At 44.1% G+C, this 13,921-nt stretch overlaps 1 pseudogene; it reads right to left on the bottom strand.

Moving 5' to 3' along the window:
* Positions 1 to 13,651, bottom strand: part of LOC101271105 (ectonucleotide pyrophosphatase/phosphodiesterase family member 7-like) — a 77,408-nt pseudogene extending 63,757 nt beyond the window's left edge.
* Between the last annotated feature and the right edge of the window lie 270 nt (positions 13,652 to 13,921).

A 13,921-nucleotide genomic window follows, 5' to 3' on the forward strand; every position in this document is an offset into this window, starting at 1 on the left:
TCCCACCCAACCTCCCCAGAGGATGATCTCAGAAATCAGCTTTGCACTGCAGATTTGCAGAGATGATGTTCTGGAAGGTTGAGTGGCTGGGAACGAGCTCACTCAGCCAGCTGCTTTGGAACTCTGATACTGAGCGGCCCCAGAGCAATAAAAAAGTACTTCTGACTTGCCGTGTCTGCACGTCATCAGCAAGTGAGAGCCCTCTCTGTCACACACCAGAACTTTGATATCTTGCCTAATCAAATTTTTGCACCATTTTTCTGAGAGTAATAAAAGAGGATCTCAGTGGGGATGGGCTTTTGGGGAGACTGGCTCTCTGTGTGTGGGGTGTGCTTTTCTCCACCACTCCTATCTTGATGGAGGATGGACTCTAGCTTGGCGAGTTCGAGGCTGTTACATTTATGACAGCACAACCGGGAAGGTAAGTTATCCTCCCGTCAGTGTCATGAGTGTTGGTTCCTTTCTGAGTCACCGAATCTAACGAAACATCCCAGGGAAGCAGGCAAGGTGACGTTATGCCCAATTTCAAGATGGAGAAAAAGAAGGCACAGAAATGTGAAAGGACATAGAAATAAAATCACTTCTGAGATTTGCATCCCCCTCCCATTCCAGCAGTGATTCCCAGCAGCGATTCCCAAGGGCTTTTCCCTGCCTCTGCCTCCATAGCTGCCTCCCTGCTCCAGGCCCACTGCATCTCTCCTCTTGGTCATTAAAGTGCATCTGACTGGCTCTTCGGCTCCTGTCCTTCCTCCTGCAGCAGCCAGAATATGTCACCCCCATGCTCACATCTCCTCCTGCAGCTCCATCTCACTGGGCAAAGCCAAGCCCCCCACCTCCTGCTGCTCTACGCATGCCCTCCTCACCTGCTCTGGGTAATCCTGCAACCAACCAAGTTGTAGGTCACTCATTCTTGCTGTGCTCTCCACCTGGAATGCTCTTCTCATAAGAGAGCTGCAGGACTTGACCCTGGCCTTCAGGGTCATTTTCCCTGGCCACTCAGCTGAGGCTGCAACCCACGCCCCGCACTTATTCCCTTTCTTGCTTTACTTTACCCTTTAGCACTTAGAACTCAGTCACTCGCTTTCTAACTGCACCTATATATGTATATGTAATGTGCATGTATTATACATGTAATGTCTTAATATATAGTTATATATACATATATTATTACATTACTACATATTAATTAGCTATAACTGTATTAATACATTCCATACATGATATATTAATAACATTTAAAAAAATTATTTATTTTATGTATTTATTTTTGGCTCTGTTGGGTCTTCGTTGCTGCGCATGGGCTTTCTCTAGTTGCGGCGAGCGGGGGCTACTCTTCGTTGCAGTGTGCAGGCTTCTCATTGCAGTGGCTTCTCTCGTTGTGGAGCACAGGCTCTAGGCGCGTGGGCTTCAGTAGTTGCGGCATGCGGGCTCGGTAGTTCTGGCTCACGGGCTCCAGAGCACGGGCTCAGTAGTTGTGGTGCATGGGCTTAGTTGCTCTGCGGCATGTGGGATCTTCCTGGACCAGGGCTCGAATCCCCTGCATTGTCAGGCGGATTCTCAACCACTGCGCCACCAGGGAAGCCCCAATAACACATGTTAATATATTAATATTTTTTACTGTCTGTCTCCCTCACCTAGACTGTCGGCCCCATGAGATCCATGATTTTTGTCCATCTTGCTCACTGCTGTACCCTCAGTGTCTGAAGCAGTGCCTGGCACACAGTAGGTGCTCAATAACCATTTTTTGAGTGATGACTGGATCCAGGGCTGATCAGGGAGCTCTGATTACAGCAACCCTGTCTTGGAGTGGGCAGGCTGTCCATTATCTAGAGAGCAGTGGTTTAGTTTTTTGTTTTTTTTTAGGTGTGCAGTAGTACAGTAGTATTGTAGAGTTCAGAAGGATTTTTGTTTGCTTGATTGACAAGATTTTCCTGGTTGTTGCATCTGGGGCCTCAGCCTTAAACTTTTTGTTTCTTCTCGCACCCCCTGAGCCCTGGGCAGTATAGGGAGGGTTTGGCTGCCCCGCTGCTGGGCCCTGAACTAGGCACCACCATCATAAGGAAACTTCATCAGAAATTCAACTGGTACCACAAAAACAAACAAACAAATAAACAAAGTGTAAGTGAATGACTGTTTTTAGGCTAGAATTTAATTACAAAACCTGCAGAGAAACATTCCAATTTAGGCTGAAATTTGTGATGAACTTTGGTGTTTCAGATGTGGGAGGGGAAAGCGCTTAACCATTTGGGGTCTGCTGGTGCCCAAGATGGATCTGAAAATGTTCCAGGATCATTCCCAGAGCCTTGAAGAGTTGATACAAGATGGGGCTAAAGGCACCCTTTCCCCAAATCAGGGCGGAGAATGAGTGGGTGTAGGGGGTGCAAGGGGGCCTCCATTCGAGGGCACGTGGGTGTGCTGCTGCGGCATCCCTCAGTGGGGGAAGTGGGGCTGCTGTCCTGCTCCTTCCAGGACCATATTTTATATCCCATCTGCTGTTACATCTGTGATTATAACATCAACCTTGGAGTTCACAAAGGCACATCAAGCCAGACACTCAGGAATCAAACTCCATTCTAGTATTTAGCTCTTGGCTAGATGTAGGACTCTTAGGCGCTGGGTGAACCTGCAGTGGGACAGGTGGGGCCGCTTAAGATGTCTCCTTGGGAGGCCCTCCTTTGAGGCTTTCTCAGACTAATTCTCAGTCACTTTTCCAGCTAGGTCTGCTTTTAGCTTTTCGGCAACTTCAAGTCAGTTGGGATGTTGCCTCAAAGGAGGTTTAGGTGTTTCTCTAAGTTCTTTTTTCTTGTAATTTATTATTTTCTTTTAAATTGTGCAACATTTCCAACATGCAGAAAAAAACAGACAACAAGGAAATAATACCCCCATTAACAACATAACTTTTCAATATAGGCTTTGGACCTTTTTTGGTTTCTTAAGAAACAACATCACAGATACAGCCAAGCCACCCCACAGAATCCCATATCCCTCCTTCCCAGAGGTAAGCACCGTCTGAAGCTCCTTCCTACACGATTCCCTGAGTGCACACTTGCCCCACACGCTAACCTGCACTGTGGCTCCTGGAAAGGGCCTCATGTGTCTGGGGCACTACCCCAGGAAAAAGTTTGTAGGTGGCCACCTAGTATATGATGAGACAAATGGCCTGAAGAGGTAAAGAGAGATAAATATACAATTGATTTCATCATTTTCCTTTACACATGTGTGTAAATTATTTTACATTTTTGTCACTTTTCTTTCTCTCAGTTGCAGCCTGCTACCAAAAGTTAAAATGAGTGTTGAGATGGCTCAGTGATTGGCTTTTAGTTGCTGCCTAGATGCTCAACATGGCAGAAGAGGGATGCCCAGGGGATTATTTGTGTCTGTCACTGCACAGGTTTGCAAGTGTGCACATGCTCACCGTCCCTTGCCCCCACTGTCTGCCCCACCAGTAACACATAGTTGCTCCTACCATGGTTGTGTTGCTGCACAATTCAGCTCAGTGTTTAGCTCTCTGGAAGAAAGAAGTATGTTCTTATCAACTACAGGTCGCCATAAAAGTAGGTAGGGGGTGGAATAAGCAACCACTGCCTCCTAGAATAACATGATGAAAGTGAAAGCCAAGTAGCTGAATGAATCCATGTGAAAAAAGGCATAAAATATACAGTTTTGCTGTCGTTCAGTTGTAAATATTTAGTAATTTCTATTGTGATTTCTCCTTTAACTCATGGATTGTTCAGAAGAATATTTTTAATTTTCCAAATGTATGCTTGTGTTTAGCTGTCTTTTTACTGTCAGTTTCTAATTTTGCTGCATTATAGTGAGAAAATGTCATCTGTATAACGACAATTATGTGGATTTTGTTGAGATTTTCCTTATGGCCTATGTATGTGGTCAATATTTTGCATTTGTGCCATGTATGCTTAAAAGGAATGTGGATGATCTGCTTTGTAGGATGATCTGTTTAAATTTTTTTTTTTTTAAATATTTATTTATTTATTTATTTTTGGCTGTGTTGGGTCTTCGTTTCTGTGTGAGGGCTTTCTCTAGTTGCGGCAAGCGGGGGCCACTCTTCATCGCAGCGCGCGGGCCTCTCACTATCGCGGCCTCTCTTGTTGCGGAGCACAGGCTCCAGACGCGCAGGCTCAGTAGTTATGGCTCACGGGCCTAGTTGCTCCGCGGCATGTGGGATCTTCCCAGACCAGGGCTCGAACCCGTGTCCTCTGCATTGGCAGGCAGATTCTCAACCACTGCGCCACCAGGGAAGCCCGATCTGTTTAATTTTTAAATATATAATCAAAATTAGCAGTGTAATTGAAGTCTAACTTCTTTCTCTGTCTGCTAGATCTCTCAGAACCTTATATGTTAATCAGGGTAACACTAGACAGCGTTGTTGTGACAAAGAAACCCTGGAATCTCAGAGGTTTCACACAATAACCATTTACTTATCACCCACATAACAGTCCAGTGCAAGTCAGGAGCTCTCTTGGTGGCCCTCCTCCAACAGTGTTTCAGAGGTCTTGGAGGTTTCCATCTTGTAATTCTGCCATCTCCTATAGCCATGCGGATGGGAAAGAGAGGAAGCATGGAGAACCCACACTTGTTTTTAATTACCTTGGACCAGAAGGGACATGTGATTTCTTACATTCCTTTTGGTGGAAATGCAGTCGCATGGTAACAACAAGAGAGGCTGGAAAATGTAGTCTTCCTACATGTTCAGGATGTGCTCATGGAATGGTAGTACTTTGAGGGGGCCTTGAAGACCCTTCTACTCCTCCATTTCACAGACAAGAACAACTGAGTTCTAGAGCGGGAAGTCATTGGTCCCACCAATTAGTGGCAAGATTGAGATCAACACTGCAATATCTTTGCCTCTCCGCCATCATGTTCTTCCTCTATCTCCACTCTACTGATTTCTTCACTTTCTCTCTACAAACCTCTCAGTGCTGAGTACATAAAAGATAGTGATTAATCTGAGCTTCTCAAGAAAGTGCTTTCCTGGTTGGCATTGGGAACAAGAAATCTCAGTGGATTAAAAACATCAAGTAGTAGCACTTCTGTGAATGGCTCCCAAATTAGTCCCTTTACTGTTTTTCCCCCACGAAGTGCAGTTGCAGGAAACACACGTAACCTGAGATGAAGCACATATTAGAGCAAGGTTCTCTCCATAGCATTATCTATTACTCTAATGAGCATGAAAAAGGGGAGAGAGGATGCTCTCTCTCTAGCTATTATTACCTCCACTATAGAGTTGACATACACAAGCTCATAATTGCATTATGTTTTATTCAACAAAATAACTTTAATGTTGTAGCTTAAATTGAATTCGCTAAAACATCTTCATCTCCAGCATAATGTGCCTCAAGTGTCTTCTTGGTGCCTGCGTTTTCTCCAGAATTATAGTGCTGAAGCTATGGAAATGGAGAGATTATATGCAATCTGCAAAACAATGTGGCTATAACGTGGTAATTGGCCTTCCACATAATTAAAGGAACATTTCCTCATCAGAGCTGTACCATTAGAGCTGTACCATCAGAGATCCAAAGGCTATCGTTGTAAAAATCATCCACTTAGGAAACCTTTATTCCCAGTAGCCTATAAAAATCTGGTTATGCAAACAGATTTCTTACTCCGTAACATTAATGGCTACTCACAGTTAAAAAATAAGCAAGGTGATTGACCTATAATCTGCCTCCGTGACCGACTGTCATTTTTATTTTGATGGTCGGGAGCTTTTTGACTCTGTGAAAATTATTCACAGGTGGCATCAAGACCCAGGGAAGGAATCTCAAAAACCAACAATCTGTGTACTCCCAGTCTGTTAATCAATAGAAAATCACTTCAACTGGATTAGGGTCTTGTACCTGGCAGAAGGCTCTTATAGACAATGGAATTGGATTCTTACACTTGATGTGACACTCTCTTGAGTCAGATCAGATTTTTGTTTGATAGACACTTGCTGGAAAATTGCTTTAGGGTCTGTGTAATAACGGAAGTCCTGTTTTTTAGACTTAATCTTTAAAAAGCAATATTAAATGTTTTGAGTTATTTTGAATATGATCTTTAAATATGGTCCTGAATAATGCATACTGAAGAAACCACCAATCAGTGTTTTTTGGGAAGATGTCTGAGGGTTGGAAGATCTCTTCCCTTCATCTGTCCCCCGGGTTCTATTCTTATTCCTCTGAACCTTCTTTTGGGGGATCACCTACTCCCAGGATCCTTCTGTTGCAGGAAGGGGGACCCCTTCCAAGTCCTGAGAGTGGGCTCTTGTCTAACACTCGGAAATGAATTGTCTGAGGAGACACACCTACTGACAAAGCAAAATACTTTATTGGGAAGGGGTACCCGGGCGGAGAGCAGCAGGGTAAGCAAACCCAGGAGAACTGCTCTGCGACGTAGCTTGCAGTCTCAGGTTTTATGGTAATGGGGTTAGTTTCTGGGTTGTCTCTGGCCAGTTATCTTGCTTGGCCCATATTTGGTCTGACTCAGGGTCCTTCCTGGTGGCACGCGCATCTCTCAGCCAAGATGGAGTCCAGTGAGTAGGATTCTGGGAAGTTGGTAGGACATATATACTGGCATCTCCTCCCTCCTTTTGTCCCTTCTCAAATTCTCCTGGTTAGTTTTTACGGCAGCACCACGTTCCTTGTCTCTCGCAAGACAACTCATGTAAGTGGTTATCCTCGTGCCTGGCCAAGGTGGGTGGTTTCAGTCAATGGTTCCCTAACACTTCAATCTTTATTTACATTCCAGAACTCTCTGCATGACTCCACTCTGGCGTATCAAACTGTACACGGGTCACTTCCACTTGTATGTCCCTCTTGCACTGACCTCAGCTTACCCTTCCTTTCCTGACTTCTTCTTCTGCTTAGGTTCATCAGGTCCAACTCACCCCACCATCCATCATGCTTCCAAAAAACTTAGATGCCATCCTGCATTCTCCCCCCGCCCCCACCTCAATCAAGTTAGTCCATCTTCTCCCCTCCATCCACATGGCCACAACCTTGGTTCAGACAACTATCTTGTCTCACTTGGCTTATAGCAGCCTCCCACCTGGTATCCTGCCCCCCCATCCATCCTCCAGAGACAGATTTCTGTTTTTATAGCACAAAGAGGATTGTTACTCCTCTGGCTCCCTTTGTCCACACGGTAAACATGGCTGATGAAAAACCTTATGGTTTGGCTCCAACTTACTTCTGCATTCCTCACCCCTTACTCTAATGATTAAATTCTTTCAGCTCCATGAACACACTTTCTTTTTCTTTTTTCATAAAGGATGAGAGGACTTTCTAAATCCACTTATTTTATTTTATTTTAATTATTTTTTAAATTAAATTTTTATTTTTGGCTGTGTTGGGTCTTTGTTGCTGGGTGCGGGCTTTCTCTAGTTGCAACGAGCAGGGGCTACTCTTCGTTGTGGTGTGCGGGCTTCTCATTGCTGTGACTTCTCTTGTTCTGGGGAGCACGGGCTCCAGGTGCGTGGGCTTCAGTAGTTGTGGCACGTGGGCTCAGTAGTTGTGGCTCGCGGGCTCTAGAGCACAGGCTCTGTAGTTGTGTCGCACAGGCTTAGTTGCTCCGTGGCATGTGGGATCTTCACGAACCAGGGCTCGAATCCGTGTCCCCTGCATTGGCAGGCAGATTCTTAACCACTGCGCCACCAGGGAAGTCCCTCAAAAACTCTTTCATCTATCATTTTTTGCATATGCTGGTCCTCTGCTTGGAACAATCTTCCACCATCTTCCTTATTTACCTAGATAACTCTTATCACCTTCTAGTCTTCAACTTAAGGGTTGTCTGATGGGGAAGTATTTCTGACCATCTGACACTTGATTAGGTGCCCTTTCCACTGCCCATGCAGACCCTTATCCTAGCACTTTCCAACAACCAAAGCAGATTATAAACAACGTTTGGCCCAGACCTTGGGAAAAAAAAATTTCCTCCTACACCGAGATTTTTTCTGTTTTCTTTTAACATTTTTATTGGAATATAATTGCTTTACAATGCTGTGTTAGTTTCTGCTGTATAACAAAGTGAATCAGCTATACGTATACATATATCCCCATATCCCCTCCCTCTTGCGCCTCCCTCCCACCTTCCCTATCCCACCCCTCTAGGTCGTCACAAAGCACGGAGCTCCCTGTGCTATGCGGTTGCTTCCCACTAGCTGTCTATTTTACATTTGGTAGTATATATATATGTCCACGCCACTCTCTCACTTCGTCCCAGCTTACCCTTCCCCCTCCCCACTCTTCAAGTCCATTCTCTACATCTGCGTCTTTATTTCTGTCCTGCCCCTAGGTTCTTCAGAACCTTTTTTTTTTTTTAAGATTCCATATATATGTGTTGGCATACGGTATTTGTTTTTTGTCTTTCTGACTTAGTTCACTCTGTATGACAGTCTCTAGGTCCATCCACCTCACTACAAATAACTCAATTTACTTTCTTTTTATGGCTGAGTAATATTCCATTGTATATATGTGCCACATCTTCTTTATCCATTCATCTGTCGATGGACATTTAGGTTGCTTCCATCTCTTAGCTATTGTAAATAGTGCTGCAGTGAACATTGTGGTACATGACTCTTTTTGAATTATGGTTTTCTCAGGGTATATGCCCAGTAGTGGGATTGCTGGGTCATATGGTAGTTCTATTTGTAGTTTTTTAAGGAACCTCCATACTGTTCTCCATAGTGGCTGTATCAATTTACATTCTCACCAACAGTGCAAGAGGGTTCCCTTTTCTCCACACCCTCTCCAGCATTTATTGTTTGTAAATTTTTTGATGATGGCTATTCTGACCAGTATGAGGTGATATCTCATTGTAGTTTTGATTTGCATTTCTCTAATGATTAGTGATGTTGAGCATCCTTTCATGTGTTTGTTGGCCATCTGTATATCTTCTTTGGAGAAATATCTATTTAGATCTTCTGCCCATTTTTGGATTGGGTTGTTTGTTTTTTTGATATTAAGCTGCATGAGCTACTTGTATATTCTGGAGATTAATCCTTTGTCAGTTGCTTCATTTGCAAATATTTTCTCCCATTCTGAGGGTTGTCTTTTCGTCTTATTTATGGTATCCTTTGCTGTGCAAAAGCTTTTAAGTTTCACTAGGTCCCATTTGTTTATTTTTGTTTTTATTTCCATTTCTCTAGGAGGTGGGTCAAAAAAGATTTTGCTGTGATTTATGTCATAGAGTGTTCCGCCTATGTTTTCCTCTAAGAGTTTTATAGTGTCAGCCCTTACATTTAGGTCTTTAATCCATTTTGAGTTTATTTTTGTGTATGGTGTTAGGGAGTGTTCTAATTTCATTCTTTTACATGTAGCTGTCCAGTTTTCCCAGCACCACTTATTGAAGAGGCTGTCTTTTCTCCATTGTATATTCTTGCCTCCTTTATGAAAGATAAGGTGACCATATGTGCGTGGGTTTATCTCTGGGCTTTCTATCCTGTTCCATTGATCTATATTTCTGTTTTTGTGCCAGTACCATGTTGTCTTGATTACTGTAGCTTTGTAATAGTCTGAAGTCAGGGAGCCTGTTTCCTCCAGCTCCATTTTTCTTTCTCAAGATTGCTTTGGCTATTTGGGGTCTTCTGTGTTTCCATACAAATTGTGAAATTTTTTGTTCTAGTTCTGTGAAAAATGCCAGTGGTAGTTTGATAGGGATTGCATTGAATCTGTAGATTGCTTTGGGTAGTATAGTCATTTTCACAATGTTGATTCTTCCACTCCAAGAACATGGTATATCTCTCCATCTGTTTGTATCATCTTTAATTTCTTTCATCAGTGTCTTATAGTTTTCTGCATACAGGTTTTTTGTCTCCTTAGGTAGGTTTATTCCTAGGTATTTTATTCTTTTTGTTGCAATGGTAAATGGAAGTGTTTCCTTAATTTCTCTTTCAGATTTTTCATCATTAGTGTATAAGAATGCAAGAGATTTCTGTCCATTAATTTTGTATCCTGCTACTCTACCAGATTCATGGGTTAGCTCTAGTAGTTTTCTGGTAGCATCTTTAAGATTCTCTATGTATAGTATCATGTCATCTGCAAACAATGACAGCTCTACTTCTTCTTTTCCGATTTGGATTCCTTTTATTTCCTTTTCTTCTCTGATTGCTGTGGCTACAACTTCCAAAACTATGTTGGATAATAGTGGTGAGAGTGGCCTCCCTTGTCTTGTTCTTGATCTTAGTGGAAATGATTTCTTTTTTTTTACCCTTGAGAACAACGCTGGCTGTGGGTTTGTCATATTTGGCCTTTGTTGAGGTAAGTTCCCTCTATGCCTACTTTCTGGAGGATTTTTATCATAAATGGGTGTTGAATTCTGTCGAAAGCTTTTTCTGCATCTATTGAGATGATCATATGGTTTTTCTCCTTCAATTTGTTAATATGCACACCGAGATTCTAAGATGCTGAACTGGAATTCCCCTGAAACCTCCTGCTTTCTCACCTAAGTTCAGTGTCATCTGGGGGCTTGCAGGGCAGGGCTGGTGACCATTTAGGGAGAAGCAGTGCTTTGAAAAGTCAACTGGAGAACAGTGTCATTGACAGATGGCACCTCAGAATGCAAGTTAACTCTGAGAGAGAAACTCACCCCATGGAGAAAATTTGCCCAGCCTAACAGCCATACCAGAATAAAGGGCTTTTTCTGTGGGCTCTCATAGGTGCAAACAGCTGGAAGGTTTTGATTTCAGCTGGAACCATGTTCCTCTGTGGCACATACCACTCAGCAGCAAACGTTCACTCCTGTTTCATTGATTCAAAGTGCTTACAGAAGAGGTTTAAGGGGAGTGGTGATGGTGTGTGTTATGGCTCTGCCAGCGGCCAGTGGAGCTGGCCACTCTGCACAGCTGTGCAAGGGTATTTTGAAAAGTGGCTTGGCCCAACAGGAGCAACTGATCCTGCAGCCTGATTGGGGCTATTTTTGCAGAGCCCCAAACCAGGGCACTCGTTCAGATGCATAAAAAAGCTTACCTCTCTACCTCCTCTGCTGAACTCCATTTGCTCTTTACGGCACATCTCTATCCATAAGTGCTTTTTACCAATAGTTACCTGTAGCCCTCCTCCAGTCTCCCCTTGTCACTGCCTCTCAGCAGGGGGCAGGAGGAAATCCTTGATGAATCTGCTTGGACGGTTTGGAGGACTCTGGCAAGACCCTTAGGTGTTTGCATTTTTAAATTGGTTACTAGTTATCTCAAATGAGTTTCTAATCAGTAAAGCTTCAGGCATTGTAGGGAAGTGAAGTGAAAATATGTAAATATTGTGGGGGAAGTTTCCCTTCTCTACGTCTGCCCCATGAGTGAATTTTACTTTCCCTAGTTTCTTTTCTTTGAGTCCATTGGTTTTCTAAACTCTTAGTTGGGGTCCTTGGGGGTGGGTGATTGGGGTGGTTATTTTAAAGTCAGGTTTGTAAGTTAGGACAGTCTGGTGAAGTCGTGCATTATCCTGTTTGCTGTGGCCGATCGTAATGTCAATACTATCTCCCATCCTATGGATTCTTTTTTTTCTTGTATAAATTTATTTATTTATTTTTGGCTGCACTGGGTCTTCATTGCTGTGCTCGTGCTTTCTCTAGTTGCAGCAAGTGGGGGCTACTCTTCGTTGTGGTGAGCAGGTTTCTCACTGCGGTGGCTTCTCTTGTTGCGGAGCACAGGCTCTAGGTGTGTGGGCTTCAGTAGTTGTGCGTGGGCTCAGTAGTTGTGGCTCGCGGGCTCTAGAGCACAGGCTCAGTAGTTGTGGCGCACTGGCTTAGTTGCTCCGCGGCATGTGGGATCTTCCTGGTCCAGGGATCGAACCCGTGTCCCCTGCATTGGCAGGCGGATCTTAACCACTGAGCCACCAGGGAAGTCCCATCCTATGGATTCTTTTAGAAACCCGTCACATCCCTATGGAGAGCCAGACTATTATTTCGCTCCCTTTGAATCTGACTGTTTCCACAGATAGGATGCAGCGGCAGTAACTCTTCTGTGACTTTGGAGGCTAAGTTCTCTTTGCAAACTTATTCTTTGAATCTGCCACCATGCTGTGAGGAAGCCCAAGCAGCCCGTGGCAAGGCCCAAGTGGAGGAACTGAGGCCTCTGGCTCACAGCCCTGGCTGGGATCTCAGCTGACTCTGACATCAACTCTCTAGCCACGGAATAGGCTGTCTTGAGAATGGTCCCTCCAGCTCCCACTGAAGTCACCCCAGCTGATACTGCGAAGAGCAGAAATAAGCCTTTCCTGTGGAGCCCTGAACAAATTATGTACTTTTTTAGCCACTAACTTTTGGAGCAGTTTGTTATACGGCAAAAGATAATCAGAACATCTACTTTGCATAAAGCTCTGTGGGGATAATTAAGAGGACACTGGAGTTAGAATGCCTGGGTTCAAATCCCCTCACCACCCTACATCATCTAGGTGACTTATAGCAAATTCCTTAACCTCCTTGTTTCTAGGATTCCTCACCTGTAACATAGGAATGATAATAACATCTACCTCATGGATGTCATGAAGGTTTAATAATAACAATAATAATAATAATAATAATAATAATAATTTGGATGGGTGATTCTATCCCATGAATGTGAATTCCTTCACACATGTTTTTGGAATGCCTATTAGATGCCACACTTTTCTACGCACGGGGGAGAGAGTGATGAGAAAAATAGCCTTGGTCTCTCCCTCCTGGAGCTTACAGTCTAGTGGGGCACATGGACCCTAAACAGATAAACAACAAGGCAACATATTGTGGCCAATTATGATAGCTTTTCTGAGGAAGTGACATTTAGACTGAGGCTTGGATGAGGTGTGGGTGTTAGAAGATGGGAATCCCAGGGAAGAGCATGTACAAAGGCCCTGAGGCTCTAAAGGAAGGACCTCCCCCAATTTGGGCCTCGTTCAGTACATCACAGTCATGCACATTTCCTCAAGCATCTGTCGGTGCTTCTTCCTGACAAGTATCTAAGTAGTTTCTGGCTCCTTTTTATAGAATTGCACCAATGCCCATGATTTGAAATATCCTCAAAGCTGCTGGCTCCAAAACCCAAACCCAATGAACACAATGAAGTGTGCATCAGTCAGGATTCTTGGCTGCAAACACCAGCAACTAACCTGGTCTATGAAGCAAGAAGAGAGTTTACTGTAAGGTTCTTGGGGGCTCGCAGAATCCACAGGTAGCTTCAGAACCAGGCTTGGGGAATGGGCAGGAATGCTGTGTGTGTGTGTGTGTGTGTGTGTGTGTGTGGCGGTTGGAGCCAGCCAGGTGGAGCTACCTATTGGGATAGAACTGACCCCTGTCTTTGCAATCCTTTATCAAGAGTCAAAGTCCTGGTAGGAAGCATCATGGGTGTTTGGGAAGGGGGTTGGCAGTGGGAAATGGGCTTTGGGATTTACCTCCTGCCAAGGCTGTACACAGTGAGGACTTCTCCCCAAAGACAGATCAGGATGCTAATGGGGGTGTCGGCAGAGACCGACAAAAGTCCACTCTCACATCTTTCTTGGAATGCTTTTCATGGAGAAGGAGACGGTGGCTGTGTTCCCTGGCCACCCTGGCTTCCTTGAGAGAAGTAGTGACTCCAGAATTCATTTTGGATTCATTTCTGCCTTTTCCTCACCTTCTCCTGATGGGAGGCACCATCGGGGTCTGAGAACTTGTCTGACCAGGAGGTGAGCGCCAGCTTCATTGCAAGGCAGCAGTGCTACATAAAGATGTTCTCACATGACATCACTGCTTTGGACTCCTTCCTAATTCACTTGTGGCTTTTATAGCCTTGGCTTCCTGACATGAGTGTACAGCATTTGTCATTATGGGACTCGGTGCAGCTTTAGGGCTGGTCTTCCTCATTTCTCCTCTTCTCTGTACTTTCATTTCATTGGAAATTATCCAAAGCATTCTCTCCTTTGTGCCCAGTGCACAGACCTTGGCTCTGAAATTGAGAGGGAAAATTATGGCC

The sequence above is a fragment of the Orcinus orca genome, chromosome 16 (genome assembly GCF_937001465.1).
Source record: "Orcinus orca chromosome 16, mOrcOrc1.1, whole genome shotgun sequence".
Classification (NCBI taxonomy): domain Eukaryota; kingdom Metazoa; phylum Chordata; class Mammalia; order Artiodactyla; family Delphinidae; genus Orcinus; species Orcinus orca.